The sequence below is a fragment of the Eubalaena glacialis genome, chromosome 8 (assembly GCF_028564815.1).
Source record: "Eubalaena glacialis isolate mEubGla1 chromosome 8, mEubGla1.1.hap2.+ XY, whole genome shotgun sequence".
Taxonomy (NCBI): Eukaryota; Metazoa; Chordata; class Mammalia; order Artiodactyla; family Balaenidae; genus Eubalaena; species Eubalaena glacialis.
The window spans coordinates 33,945,361-33,960,199 of NC_083723.1; positions in this window are offsets into that span (position 1 = coordinate 33,945,361).

Consider the following 14,839-nt stretch of genomic DNA (forward strand, 5'->3'; position numbering starts at 1 on the left):
TAGCTCCTTTTTCCTGCTGTGTTTATGCCGCTTTACACCCTCTTGATTCACTTCCAGAGAGATATCTATACATAGGTTTTAAGACTCTTACTAGTCAGATATATTCTTGGGCGGTGAATAGGGGGTGTTGAGTCCAGTTCACTGAGCAGGGAGTAGGTCTTGTCTATTACATATTTGGCTTCTGGAACGGTATGTGAGCTAATTTCAAAGCCTTGTTTTATGCATCACCCCGCCTCACCTTTCCCGTTAAGCAGCCATAGTGTGTTTTCTAAATGTGTGACTCTGTTCTGTTTTGGAATTCAGTTCAGGTGTAGCGATGTTGACATTCCCTCTATAAGTGATATCTTGGGATAAGTGTCCTTTTCTGTGTGACTTACTTCACTTAGAGTCATCGTCCCTAAATCCACTCATCATGCTGCTACTAGCCTTATGACACTGATTTCATGGCTGAGTGATATTCCATTGTGCATAAGTACCACAACTTCTTTATCCATTTTTCTCTTTCCTGGGATATTTTAGGTGTACCGAAGTGGAGGTTCTTGGAAGCAGAGCAGCCCTAAACTTTGGGGTGCCTGTGTCGTGTTGATTTTTAGGTTTCCCGATTTCTACGCCCATGAGTGGAAGTGCCCTATGCTCTCTCAGCTGTGTCTATTCCATGTTTCAGGACGCAGCGTACACTTCTCCAGAGTGGCTGTTGGCAATTTCCATCCTGCCCATCAGCGTAGCAAGGCTCCAGTGTCTCCATGGCCTGTCCTGCATTTCTGGTTTTTACACTTTTTTCAGCATGGCCCTTTTGACCGCTGGCAAGCGAGACTTCTTTGTAGCGCCGATTTGCCTTTCCGGCTTGCTTGGTTGGCCAAAAAGGGCGTATGCGTTTTTTCCTGAATATATTCAGGAAAAAACGCATACGCCCTTTTTGGCCAAGGGCATCATTGTCAACGCTTTGCCGCTTTTCATGTGCTTTCAAGGCGAGTCGAATCGACCTCCTGAAATCTGTTTCCTGCAATTCTGCCTTGCTTTCAAATCCTCTTCGTTGCCTTCCCTCAATATATTTGTGGACGAGAGTCATCATTTCTAACTCTGCAGGTTTGTGAATTGCAGTGCCCCTGAGCTCCATTTGTCAACTCGCTTTTTTGGGAGCTGGCCGCAAAAGCGCAGGATTGCTTCAGGCCCTATTCTGGTTCCGGGGGGCAGGCTGAGCCTGTGGTTCATTCTTCTTCCTGATGGGAAAATAGAGTGACCTGTGCCTGTCCCAACACCTAGAGCTAGTCTCTCATTGGTTCCCCCTCTTCCCATTCATCCTCAGGACAAATTGCGACCTGTACGAAACAGGAGGTCAACGGTGCTGATTCTCCAAGTAGGGAGATTGTTAGTGAAGCGGCTGGAATGGCGAACCCGAGCACAAGGAGAGGAGAAATGAGGTGCGTTTTAGAAACCTTTCCCGATCACACGGTGTACCATCTTCTGGGTTTCCCAGGCATGTTTTCGATGTAGGAAGATGCCCTTGAACCTGGAGATTTGGGACCCATGGCATGGGTACCACGCAGTATTACTTTAAAGGGTCTGCGTTTGCTCACCCAACCTCACCAATCCTCTCAGCCCCAAGAGTGTCCAGCCTTATGTCTCATCCAGCTGTGGGTCTAGATATGGTCAATCCAGGTTGCATCAGAGCCCCTGAACGGATTTTGTAAGAATTTCTCTCTCTTACACTGTCTTTGTTTTATGGTTTTTTTTTTTAAGTAATCTATTTTTATAATGGGGTTTAGCTGCTTTTCCCTGCTGTGTTTATGCCGCTTTACACCCTCTTGATTCACTTCCAGAGAGATATCAGTACATATCAATACATATCAATACATCAATACATAGGTTTTAAGACTCTTCCTAGTCAGATATATTCTTGGGCGGTGAATAGGGGGTGTTGAGTCCAGTTCACTGAGCAGGGAGTAGGTCTTGTCTATTACATATTTGGCTTGTGGAACGGTATCTGAGCTAATTTCAACCCCTTGTTTTATGCATCGCCCCGCCTCACCTTTCCCGTTAAGCAGCCATAGTGTGTTTTCTAAATGTGTGACTCTGTTCTGTTTTGGAATTCAGTTCAGGTGTAGCGATGTTGACATTCCCTCTATAAGTGATATCTTAGGATAAGTGTCCTTTTCTGTGTGACTTACTTCACTTAGACTCATCGTCCCTAAATCCACTCATCATGCTGCTACTAGCCTTATGACACTGATTTCATGGCTGAGTGATATTCCATTGTGCATAAGTACCACAACTTCTTTATCCATTTTTCTCTTTTCGGGGATATTTAAGGTGTACCGAAGTGGAGGTTCTTGGAAACAGAGCAGCCCTAAACTTTGGGGTGCCTGTGTCGTGTTGATTTTTAGGTTTCCCGATTTCTACGCCCATGAGTGGAAGTGCCCTATGCTCTCTCAGCTGTGTCTATTCCATGTTTCAGGACGCAGCGTACACTTCTCCAGAGTGGCTGTTGGCAATTTCCATCCCGCCCATCAGCGTAGCAAGGCTCCCGTGTCTCCATGGCCTGTCCTGCATTTCTGGTTTTTACACTTTTTTCAGCATGGCCCTTTTGACCGCTGGCAAGCGAGAATTCTTTGTAGCGCCGATTTGCCTTTCCGGCTTGCTTGGTTGGCCAAAAAGGGCGTATGCGTTTTTTCCTGAATATATTCAGGAAAAAACGCATACGCCCTTTTTGGCCAAGGGCATCATTGTCAACGCTTTGCCGCTTTTCATGTGTTTTCAAGGCGAGTCGAATCTACCTCCTGAAATCTGTTTCCTGCAATTCTGCCTTGCTTTCAAATCCTCTTCGTTGCCTTCCCTCAATATATTTGTGGACGAGAGTCATCATTTCTAACTCTGCAGGTTTGTGAATTGCAGTGCCCCTGAGCTCCATTTGTCAACTCGCTTTTTTGGGAGCTGGCCGCAAAAGCGCAGGATTGCTTCAGGCCCTATTCTGGTTCCGGGGGGGAGGCTGAGCCTGTGGTTCATTCTTCTTCCTGATGGGAAAATAGAGTGACCTGTGCCTGTCCCAACAGCTAGAGCTAGTCTCTCATTGGTTCCCCCTCTTCCCGTTCGTCCTCAGGACAAATTGCGACCTGTACGAAACAGGAGGTCAACGGTGCTGATTCTCCAAGTAGGGAGATTGTTAGTGAAGCGGCTGGAATGGCGAACTCGAGCACAAGGAGAGGAGAAATGAGGTGCGTTTTAGAAACCTTTCCCGATCACACGGTGTACCATCTTCTGGGTTTCCCAGGCATGTTTTCGATGTAGGAAGATGCCCTTGAACCTGGAGATTTGGGACCCATGGCATGGGTACCACGCAGTATTACTTTAAAGGGTCTGCGTTTGCTCACCCAACCTCACCAATCCTCTCAGCCCCAAGAGTGTCCAGCCTTATGTCTCATCCAGCTGTGGCTCTAGATATGGTCAATCCAGGTTGCATCAGAGCCCCTGAACGGATTTTGTAAGAATTTCTCTCTCTTTCACTGTCTTTGTTTTATGGGTTTTTTTTTTTAAGTAATCTATTTTTATAATGGGGTTTAGCTCCTTTTTCCTGCTGTGTTTATGCCGCTTTACACCCTCTTTATTCACTTCCAGAGAGATATCAGTACATATCAATACATATCAATACATCAATACATAGGTTTTAAGACTCTTCCTAGTCAGATATATTCTTGGGCGGTGAATAGGGAGTGTTGAGTCCAGTTCACTGAGCAGGGAGTAGGTCTTGTCTATTACATATTTGGCTTGTGGAACAGTATCTGAGCTAATTTCAACCCCTTGTTTTATGCATCGCCCCGCCTCACCTTTCCCGTTAAGCAGCCATAGTGTGTTTTCTAAATGTGTGACTCTGTTCTGTTTTGGAATTCAGTTCAGGTGTAGCGATGTTGACATTCCCTCTATAAGTGATATCTTAGGATAAGTGTCCTTTTCTGTGTGACTTACTTCACTTAGACTCATCGTCCCTAAATCCACTCTTCATGCTGCTACTAGCCTTATGACACTGATTTCATGGCTGAGTGATATTCCATTGTGCATAAGTACCACAACTTCTTTATCCATTTTTTTCTTTCCTGGGATAGTTAAGGTGTACCGAAGTGGAGGTTCTTGGAAACAGAGCAGCCCTAAACTTTGGGTTGCCTGTGTCGTGTTGATTTTTAGGTTTCCCGATTTCTACGCCCATGAGTGGAAGTGCCTTATGCTCTCTCAGCTGTGTCTATTCCATGTTTCAGGACGCAGCGTACACTTCTCCAGAGTGGCTGTTGGCAATTTCCATCCCGCCCATCAGCGTAGCAAGGCTCCCGTGTCTCCATGGCCTGTCCTGCATTTCTGGTTTTTACACTTTTTTCAGCATGGCCCTTTTGACCGCTGGCAAGCGAGACTTCTTTGTAGCGCCGATTTGCCTTTCCGGCTTGCTTGGTTGGCCAAAAACGGCGTATGCGTTTTTTCCTGAATATAGTCAGGAAAAAACGCATACGCCCTTTTTGGCCAAGGGCATCATTGTCAACGCTTTGCCGCTTTTCATGTGCTTTCAAGGCGAGTCGAATCTACCTCCTGAAATCTGTTTCCTGCAATTCTGCCTTGCTTTCAAATCCTCTTCGTTGCCTTCCCTCAATATATTTGTGGACGAGAGTCATCATTTCGAACTCTGCAGGTTTGTGAATTGCAGTGCCCCTGAGCTCCATTTGTCAACTCGCTTTTTTGGGAGCTGGCCGCAAAAGCCCAGGATTGCTTCAGGCCCTATTCTGGTTCCGGGGGGCAGGCTGAGCCTGTGGTTCATTCTTCTTCCTGATGGGAAAATAGAGTGACCTGTGCCTGTCCCAACACCTAGAGCTAGTCTCTCATTGGTTCCCCCTCTTCCCGTTCATCCTCAGGACAAATTGTGACCTGTACGAAACAGGAGGTCAACGGTGCTGATTCTCCAAGTAGGGAGATTGTTAGTGAAGCGGCTGGAATGGCGAACCCGAGCACAAGGAGAGGAGAAATGAGGTGCGTTTTAGAAACCTTTCCCGATCACACGGTGTACCATCTTCTGGGTTTCCCAGGCATGTTTTCGATGTAGGAAGATGCCCTTGAACCTGGAGATTTGGGACCCATGGCATGGGTACCACGCAGTACTACTTTAAAGGGTCTGCGTTTGCTCACCCAACCTCACCGATCCTCTCAGCCCCAAGAGTGTCCAGCCTTATGTATCATCCAGCTGTGGGTGTAGATATGGTCAATCCAGGTTGCATCAGAGCCCCTGAACGGATTTTGTAAGAATTTCTCTCTCTTTCACTGTCTTTTTTTTATGGGTTTCTTTTAAAGTAATCTATTTTTATAATGGGGTTTAGCTGCTTTTCCCTGCTGTGTTTATGCCGCTTTACACCCTCTTGATTCACTTCCAGAGAGATATCTATACATAGGTTTTAAGACTCTTACTAGTCAGATATATTCTTGGGCGGTGAATAGGGGGTGTTGAGTCCAGTTCACTGAGCAGGGAGTAGGTCTTGTCTATTACATATTTGGCTTGTGGAACGGTATGTGAGCTAATTTCAAACCCTTGTTTTATGCATCGCCCCGCCTCACCTTTCCCGTTAAGCAGCCATAGTGTGTTTTCTAAATGTGTGACTCTGTTCTGTTTTGGAATTCAGTTCAGGTGTAGCGATGTTGACATTCCCTCTATAAGTGATATCTTGGGATAAGTGTCCTTTTCTGTGTGACTTACTTCACTTAGAGTCATCGTCCCTAAATCCACTCATCATGCTGCTACTAGCCTTATGACACTGATTTCATGGCTGAGTGATATTCCATTGTGCATAAGTACCACAACTTCTTTATCCATTTTTTTCTTTCCTGGGATAGTTAAGGTGTACCGAAGTGGAGGTTCTTGGAAACAGAGCAGCCCTAAACTTTGGGTTGCCTGTGTCGTGTTGATTTTTAGGTTTCCCGATTTCTACGCCCATGAGTGGAAGTGCCTTATGCTCTCTCAGCTGTGTCTATTCCATGTTTCAGGCCGCAGCGTACACTTCTCCAGAGTGGCTGTTGGCAATTTCCATCCCGCCCATCAGCGTAGCAAGGCTCCCGTGTCTCCATGGCCTGTCCTGCATTTCTGGTTTTTACACTTTTTTCAGCATGGCCCTTTTGACCGCTGGCAAGCGAGACTTCTTTGTAGCGCCGATTTGCCTTTCCGGCTTGCTTGGTTGGCCAAAAAGGGCGTATGCGTTTTTTCCTGAATATATTCAGGAAAAAACGCATACGCCCTTTTTGGCCAAGGGCATCATTGTCAACGCTTTGCCGCTTTTCATGTGCTTTCAAGGCGAGTCGAATCGACCTCCTGAAATCTGTTTCCTGCAATTCTGCCTTGCTTTCAAATCCTCTTCGTTGCCTTCCCTCAATATATTTGTGGACGAGAGTCATCATTTCTAACTCTGCAGGTTTGTGAATTGCAGTGCCCCTGAGCTCCATTTGTCAACTCGCTTTTTTGGGAGCTGGCCGCAAAAGCGCAGGATTGCTTCAGGCCCTATTCTGGTTCCGGGGGGCAGGCTGAGCCTGTGGTTCATTCTTCTTCCTGATGGGAAAATAGAGTGACCTGTGCCTGTCCCAACACCTAGAGCTAGTCTCTCATTGGTTCCCCCTCTTCCCGTTCATCCTCAGGGCAAATTGCGACCTGTACGAAACAGGAGGTCAACGGTGCTGATTCTCCAAGTAGGGAGATTGTTAGTGAAGCGGCTGGAATGGCGAACCCGAGCACAAGGAGAGGAGAAATGAGGTGCGTTTTAGAAACCTTTCCCGATCACACGGTGTACCATCTTCTGGGTTTCCCAGGCATGTTTTCGATGTAGGAAGATGCCCTTGAACCTCTAGATTTGGGACCCATGGCATGGGTACCACGCAGGATTACTTTAAAGGGTCTGCGTTTGCTCACCCAACCTCACCAATCCTCTCAGCCCCAAGAGTGTCCAGCCTTATGTCTCATCCAGCTGTGGGTCTAGATATGGTCAATCCAGGTTGCATCAGAGCCCCTGAACGGATTTTGTAAGAATTTCTCTCTCTTACACTGTCTTTGTTTTATGGTTTTTTTTTTTAAGTAATCTATTTTTATAATGGGGTTTAGCTGCTTTTCCCTGCTGTGTTTATGCCGCTTTACACCCTCTTGATTCACTTCCAGAGAGATATCAGTACATATCAATACATATCAATACATCAATACATAGGTTTTAAGACTCTTCCTAGTCAGATATATTCTTGGGCGGTGAATAGGGGGTGTTGAGTCCAGTTCACTGAGCAGGGAGTAGGTCTTGTCTATTACATATTTGGCTTGTGGAACAGTATCTGAGCTAATTTCAACCCCTTGTTTTATGCATCGCCCCGCCTCACCTTTCCCGTTAAGCAGCCATAGTGTGTTTTCTAAATGTGTGACTCTGTTCTGTTTTGGAATTCAGTTCAGGTGTAGCGATGTTGACATTCCCTCTATAAGTGATATCTTAGGATAAGTGTCCTTTTCTGTGTGACTTACTTCACTTAGACTCATCGTCCCTAAATCCACTCATCATGCTGCTACTAGCCTTATGACACTGATTTCATGGCTGAGTGATATTCCATTGTGCATAAGTACCACAACTTCTTTATCCATTTTTCTCTTTTCGGGGATATTTAAGGTGTACCGAAGTGGAGGTTCTTGGAAACAGAGCAGCCCTAAACTTTGGGGTGCCTGTGTCGTGTTGATTTTTAGGTTTCCCGATTTCTACGCCCATGAGTGGAAGTGCCCTATGCTCTCTCAGCTGTGTCTATTCCATGTTTCAGGACGCAGCGTACACTTCTCCAGAGTGGCTGTTGGCAATTTCCATCCCGCCCATCAGCGTAGCAAGGCTCCCGTGTCTCCATGGCCTGTCCTGCATTTCTGGTTTTTACACTTTTTTCAGCATGGCCCTTTTGACCGCTGGCAAGCGAGACTTCTTTGTAGCGCCGATTTGCCTTTCCGGCTTGCTTGGTTGGCCAAAAAGGGCGTATGCGTTTTTTCCTGAATATATTCAGGAAAAAACGCATACGCCCTTTTTGGCCAAGGGCATCATTGTCAACGCTTTGCCGCTTTTCATGTGTTTTCAAGGCGAGTCGAATCTACCTCCTGAAATCTGTTTCCTGCAATTCTGCCTTGCTTTCAAATCCTCTTCGTTGCCTTCCCTCAATATATTTGTGGACGAGAGTCATCATTTCTAACTCTGCAGGTTTGTGAATTGCAGTGCCCCTGAGCTCCATTTGTCAACTCGCTTTTTTGGGAGCTGGCCGCAAAAGCGCAGGATTGCTTCAGGCCCTATTCTGGTTCCGGGGGGGAGGCTGAGCCTGTGGTTCATTCTTCTTCCTGATGGGAAAATAGAGTGACCTGTGCCTGTCCCAACAGCTAGAGCTAGTCTCTCATTGGTTCCCCCTCTTCCCGTTCGTCCTCAGGACAAATTGCGACCTGTACGAAACAGGAGGTCAACGGTGCTGATTCTCCAAGTAGGGAGATTGTTAGTGAAGCGGCTGGAATGGCGAACTCGAGCACAAGGAGAGGAGAAATGAGGTGCGTTTTAGAAACCTTTCCCGATCACACGGTGTACCATCTTCTGGGTTTCCCAGGCATGTTTTCGATGTAGGAAGATGCCCTTGAACCTGGAGATTTGGGACCCATGGCATGGGTACCACGCAGTATTACTTTAAAGGGTCTGCGTTTGCTCACCCAACCTCACCAATCCTCTCAGCCCCAAGAGTGTCCAGCCTTATGTCTCATCCAGCTGTGGCTCTAGATATGGTCAATCCAGGTTGCATCAGAGCCCCTGAACGGATTTTGTAAGAATTTCTCTCTCTTTCACTGTCTTTGTTTTATGGGTTTTTTTTTTAAGTAATCTATTTTTATAATGGGGTTTAGCTCCTTTTTCCTGCTGTGTTTATGCCGCTTTACACCCTCTTTATTCACTTCCAGAGAGATATCAGTACATATCAATACATATCAATACATCAATACATAGGTTTTAAGACTCTTCCTAGTCAGATATATTCTTGGGCGGTGAATAGGGAGTGTTGAGTCCAGTTCACTGAGCAGGGAGTAGGTCTTGTCTATTACATATTTGGCTTGTGGAACAGTATCTGAGCTAATTTCAACCCCTTGTTTTATGCATCGCCCCGCCTCACCTTTCCCGTTAAGCAGCCATAGTGTGTTTTCTAAATGTGTGACTCTGTTCTGTTTTGGAATTCAGTTCAGGTGTAGCGATGTTGACATTCCCTCTATAAGTGATATCTTAGGATAAGTGTCCTTTTCTGTGTGACTTACTTCACTTAGACTCATCGTCCCTAAATCCACTCTTCATGCTGCTACTAGCCTTATGACACTGATTTCATGGCTGAGTGATATTCCATTGTGCATAAGTACCACAACTTCTTTATCCATTTTTTTCTTTCCTGGGATAGTTAAGGTGTACCGAAGTGGAGGTTCTTGGAAACAGAGCAGCCCTAAACTTTGGGTTGCCTGTGTCGTGTTGATTTTTAGGTTTCCCGATTTCTACGCCCATGAGTGGAAGTGCCTTATGCTCTCTCAGCTGTGTCTATTCCATGTTTCAGGACGCAGCGTACACTTCTCCAGAGTGGCTGTTGGCAATTTCCATCCCGCCCATCAGCGTAGCAAGGCTCCCGTGTCTCCATGGCCTGTCCTGCATTTCTGGTTTTTACACTTTTTTCAGCATGGCCCTTTTGACCGCTGGCAAGCGAGACTTCTTTGTAGCGCCGATTTGCCTTTCCGGCTTGCTTGGTTGGCCAAAAAGGGCGTATGCGTTTTTTCCTGAATATAGTCAGGAAAAAACGCATACGCCCTTTTTGGCCAAGGGCATCATTGTCAACGCTTTGCCGCTTTTCATGTGCTTTCAAGGCGAGTCGAATCTACCTCCTGAAATCTGTTTCCTGCAATTCTGCCTTGCTTTCAAATCCTCTTCGTTGCCTTCCCTCAATATATTTGTGGACGAGAGTCATCATTTCGAACTCTGCAGGTTTGTGAATTGCAGTGCCCCTGAGCTCCATTTGTCAACTCGCTTTTTTGGGAGCTGGCCGCAAAAGCGCAGGATTGCTTCAGGCCCTATTCTGGTTCCGGGGGGCAGGCTGAGCCTGTGGTTCATTCTTCTTCCTGATGGGAAAATAGAGTGACCTGTGCCTGTCCCAACACCTAGAGCTAGTCTCTCATTGGTTCCCCCTCTTCCCGTTCATCCTCAGGACAAATTGTGACCTGTACGAAACAGGAGGTCAACGGTGCTGATTCTCCAAGTAGGGAGATTGTTAGTGAAGCGGCTGGAATGGCGAACCCGAGCACAAGGAGAGGAGAAATGAGGTGCGTTTTAGAAACCTTTCCCGATCACACGGTGTACCATCTTCTGGGTTTCCCAGGCATGTTTTCGATGTAGGAAGATGCCCTTGAAGTTGCAGATTTGGGACCCATGGCATGGGTACCACGCAGTACTACTTTAAAGGGTCTGCGTTTGCTCACCCAACCTCACCGATCCTCTCAGCCCCAAGAGTGTCCAGCCTTATGTATCATCCAGCTGTGGGTGTAGATATGGTCAATCCAGGTTGCATCAGAGCCCCTGAACGGATTTTGTAAGAATTTCTCTCTCTTTCACTGTCTTTTTTTTATGGGTTTCTTTTAAAGTAATCTATTTTTATAATGGGGTTTAGCTGCTTTTCCCTGCTGTGTTTATGCCGCTTTACACCCTCTTGATTCACTTCCAGAGAGATATCTATACATAGGTTTTAAGACTCTTACTAGTCAGATATATTCTTGGGCGGTGAATAGGGGGTGTTGAGTCCAGTTCACTGAGCAGGGAGTAGGTCTTGTCTATTACATATTTGGCTTGTGGAACGGTATGTGAGCTAATTTCAAACCCTTGTTTTATGCATCGCCCCGCCTCACCTTTCCCGTTAAGCAGCCATAGTGTGTTTTCTAAATGTGTGACTCTGTTCTGTTTTGGAATTCAGTTCAGGTGTAGCGATGTTGACATTCCCTCTATAAGTGATATCTTGGGATAAGTGTCCTTTTCTGTGTGACTTACTTCACTTAGAGTCATCGTCCCTAAATCCACTCATCATGCTGCTACTAGCCTTATGACACTGATTTCATGGCTGAGTGATATTCCATTGTGCATAAGTACCACAACTTCTTTATCCATTTTTCTCTTTTCGGGGATATTTAAGGTGTACCGAAGTGGAGGTTCTTGGAAACAGAGCAGCCCTAAACTTTGGGGTGCCTGTGTCGTGTTGATTTTTAGGTTTCCCGAGTTCTACGCGCATGAGTGGAAGTGCCCTATGCTCTCTCAGCTGTGTCTATTCCATGTTTCAGGACGCAATGTACACTTCTCCAGAGTGGCTGTTGGCAATTACCATCCCGCCCATCAGCGTAGCAAGGCTCCCATGTCTCCATGGTCTGTCCTGCATTTCTGGTTTTTACACTTTTTTCAGCATGGCCCTTTTGACCGCTGGCAAGCGAGACTTCTTTGTAGCGCCGATTTGCCTTTCCGGCTTGCTTGGTTGGCTAAAAGGGCGTTTGCGTTTTTTCCTGAATATATTCAGGAAAAAACGCATACGCCCTTTTTGGCCAAGGGCATCATTGTCAACGCTTTGCCGCTTTTCATGTGCTTTCAAGGCGAGTCGAATCTACCTCCTGAAATCTGTTTCCTGCAATTCTGCCTTGCTTTCAAATCCTCTTCGTTGCCTTCCCTCAATATATTTGTGGACGAGAGTCATCATTTCTAACTCTGCAGGTTTGTGAATTGCAGTGCCCCTGAGCTCCATTTGTCAACTCGCTTTTTTGGGAGCTGGCCGCAAAAGCGCAGGATTGCTTCAGGCCCTATTCTGGTTCCGGGGGGCAGGCTGAGCCTGTGGTTCATTCTTCTTCCTGATGGGAAAATAGAGTGACCTGTGCCTGTCCCAACACCTAGAGCTAGTCTCTCATTGGTTCCCCCTCTTCCCGTTCATCCTCAGGACAAATTGCGACCTGTACGAAACAGGAGGTCAACGGTGCTGATTCTCCAAGTCGGGAGATTGTTAGTGAAGCGGCTGGAATGGCGAACCCGAGCACAAGGAGAGGAGAAATGAGGTGCGTTTTAGAAACCTTTCCCGATCACACGGTGTACCATCTTCTGGGTTTCCCAGGCATGTTTTCGATGTAGGAAGATGCCCTTGAACCTGGAGATTTGGGACCCATGGCATGGGTACCACGCAGTATTACTTTAAAGGGTCTGCGTTTGCTCACCCAACCTCACCAATCCTCTCAGCCCCAAGAGTGTCCAGCCTTATGTCTCATCCAGCTGTGGGTCTAGATATGGTCAATCCAGGTTGCATCAGAGCCCCTGAAAGGATTTTGTAAGAATTTCTCTCTCTTTCACTGTCTTTGTTTTATGGGTTTTTTTTTAAGTAATCTATTTTTATAATGGGGTTTAGCTCCTTTTTCCTGCTGTGTTTATGCCGCTTTACACCCTCTTGATTCACTTCCAGAGAGATATCTATACATAGGTTTTAAGACTCTTCCTAGTCAGATATATTCTTGGGCGGTGAATAGGGGGTGTTGAGTCCAGTTCACTGAGCAGGGAGTAGGTCTTGTCTATTACATATTTGGCTTCTGGAACGGTATGTGAGCTAATTTCAAAGCCTTGTTTTATGCATCACCCCGCCTCACCTTTCCCGTTAAGCAGCCATAGTGTGTTTTCTAAATGTGTGACTCTGTTCTGTTTTGGAATTCAGTTCAGGTGTAGCGATGTTGACATTCCCTCTATAAGTGATATCTTGGGATAAGTGTCCTTTTCTGTGTGACTTACTTCACTTAGAGTCATCGTCCCTAAATCCACTCATCATGCTGCTACTAGCCTTATGACACTGATTTCATGGCTGAGTGATATTCCATTGTGCATAAGTACCACAACTTCTTTATCCATTTTTCTCTTTCCTGGGATATTTTAGGTGTACCGAAGTGGAGGTTCTTGGAAGCAGAGCAGCCCTAAACTTTGGGGTGCCTGTGTCGTGTTGATTTTTAGGTTTCCCGATTTCTACGCCCATGAGTGGAAGTGCCCTATGCTCTCTCAGCTGTGTCTATTCCATGTTTCAGGACGCAGCGTACACTTCTCCAGAGTGGCTGTTGGCAATTTCCATCCTGCCCATCAGCGTAGCAAGGCTCCCGTGTCTCCATGGCCTGTCCTGCATTTCTGGTTTTTACACTTTTTTCAGCATGGCCCTTTTGACCGCTGGCAAGCGAGACTTCTTTGTAGCGCCGATTTGCCTTTCCGGCTTGCTTGGTTGGCCAAAAAGGGCGTATGCGTTTTTTCCTGAATATATTCAGGAAAAAACGCATACGCCCTTTTTGGCCAAGGGCATCATTGTCAACGCTTTGCCGCTTTTCATGTGCTTTCAAGGCGAGTCGAATCGACCTCCTGAAATCTGTTTCCTGCAATTCTGCCTTGCTTTCAAATCCTCTTCGTTGCCTTCCCTCAATATATTTGTGGACGAGAGTCATCATTTCTAACTCTGCAGGTTTGTGAATTGCAGTGCCCCTGAGCTCCATTTGTCAACTCGCTTTTTTGGGAGCTGGCCGCAAAAGCGCAGGATTGCTTCAGGCCCTATTCTGGTTCCGGGGGGCAGGCTGAGCCTGTGGTTCATTCTTCTTCCTGATGGGAAAATAGAGTGACCTGTGCCTGTCCCAACACCTAGAGCTAGTCTCTCATTGGTTCCCCCTCTTCCCATTCATCCTCAGGACAAATTGCGACCTGTACGAAACAGGAGGTCAACGGTGCTGATTCTCCAAGTAGGGAGATTGTTAGTGAAGCGGCTGGAATGGCGAACCCGAGCACAAGGAGAGGAGAAATGAGGTGCGTTTTAGAAACCTTTCCCGATCACACGGTGTACCATCTTCTGGGTTTCCCAGGCATGTTTTCGATGTAGGAAGATGCCCTTGAACCTGGAGATTTGGGACCCATGGCATGGGTACCACGCAGTATTACTTTAAAGGGTCTGCGTTTGCTCACCCAACCTCACCAATCCTCTCAGCCCCAAGAGTGTCCAGCCTTATGTCTCATCCAGCTGTGGGTCTAGATATGGTCAATCCAGGTTGCATCAGAGCCCCTGAACGGATTTTGTAAGAATTTCTCTCTCTTACACTGTCTTTGTTTTATGGTTTTTTTTTTTAAGTAATCTATTTTTATAATGGGGTTTAGCTGCTTTTCCCTGCTGTGTTTATGCCGCTTTACACCCTCTTGATTCACTTCCAGAGAGATATCAGTACATATCAATACATATCAATACATCAATACATAGGTTTTAAGACTCTTCCTAGTCAGATATATTCTTGGGCGGTGAATAGGGGGTGTTGAGTCCAGTTCACTGAGCAGGGAGTAGGTCTTGTCTATTACATATTTGGCTTGTGGAACAGTATCTGAGCTAATTTCAACCCCTTGTTTTATGCATCGCCCCGCCTCACCTTTCCCGTTAAGCAGCCATAGTGTGTTTTCTAAATGTGTGACTCTGTTCTGTTTTGGAATTCAGTTCAGGTGTAGCGATGTTGACATTCCCTCTATAAGTGATATCTTGGGATAAGTGTCCTTTTCTGTGTGACTTACTTCACTTAGAGTCATCGTCCCTAAATCCACTCATCATGCTGCTACTAGCCTTATGACACTGATTTCATGGCTGAGTGATATTCCATTGTGCATAAGTACCACAACTTCTTTATCCATTTTTCTCTTTTCGGGGATATTTAAGGTGTACCGAAGTGGAGGTTCTTGGAAACAGAGCAGCCCTAAACTTTGGGGTGCCTGTGTCGTGTTGATTTTTAGGTTTC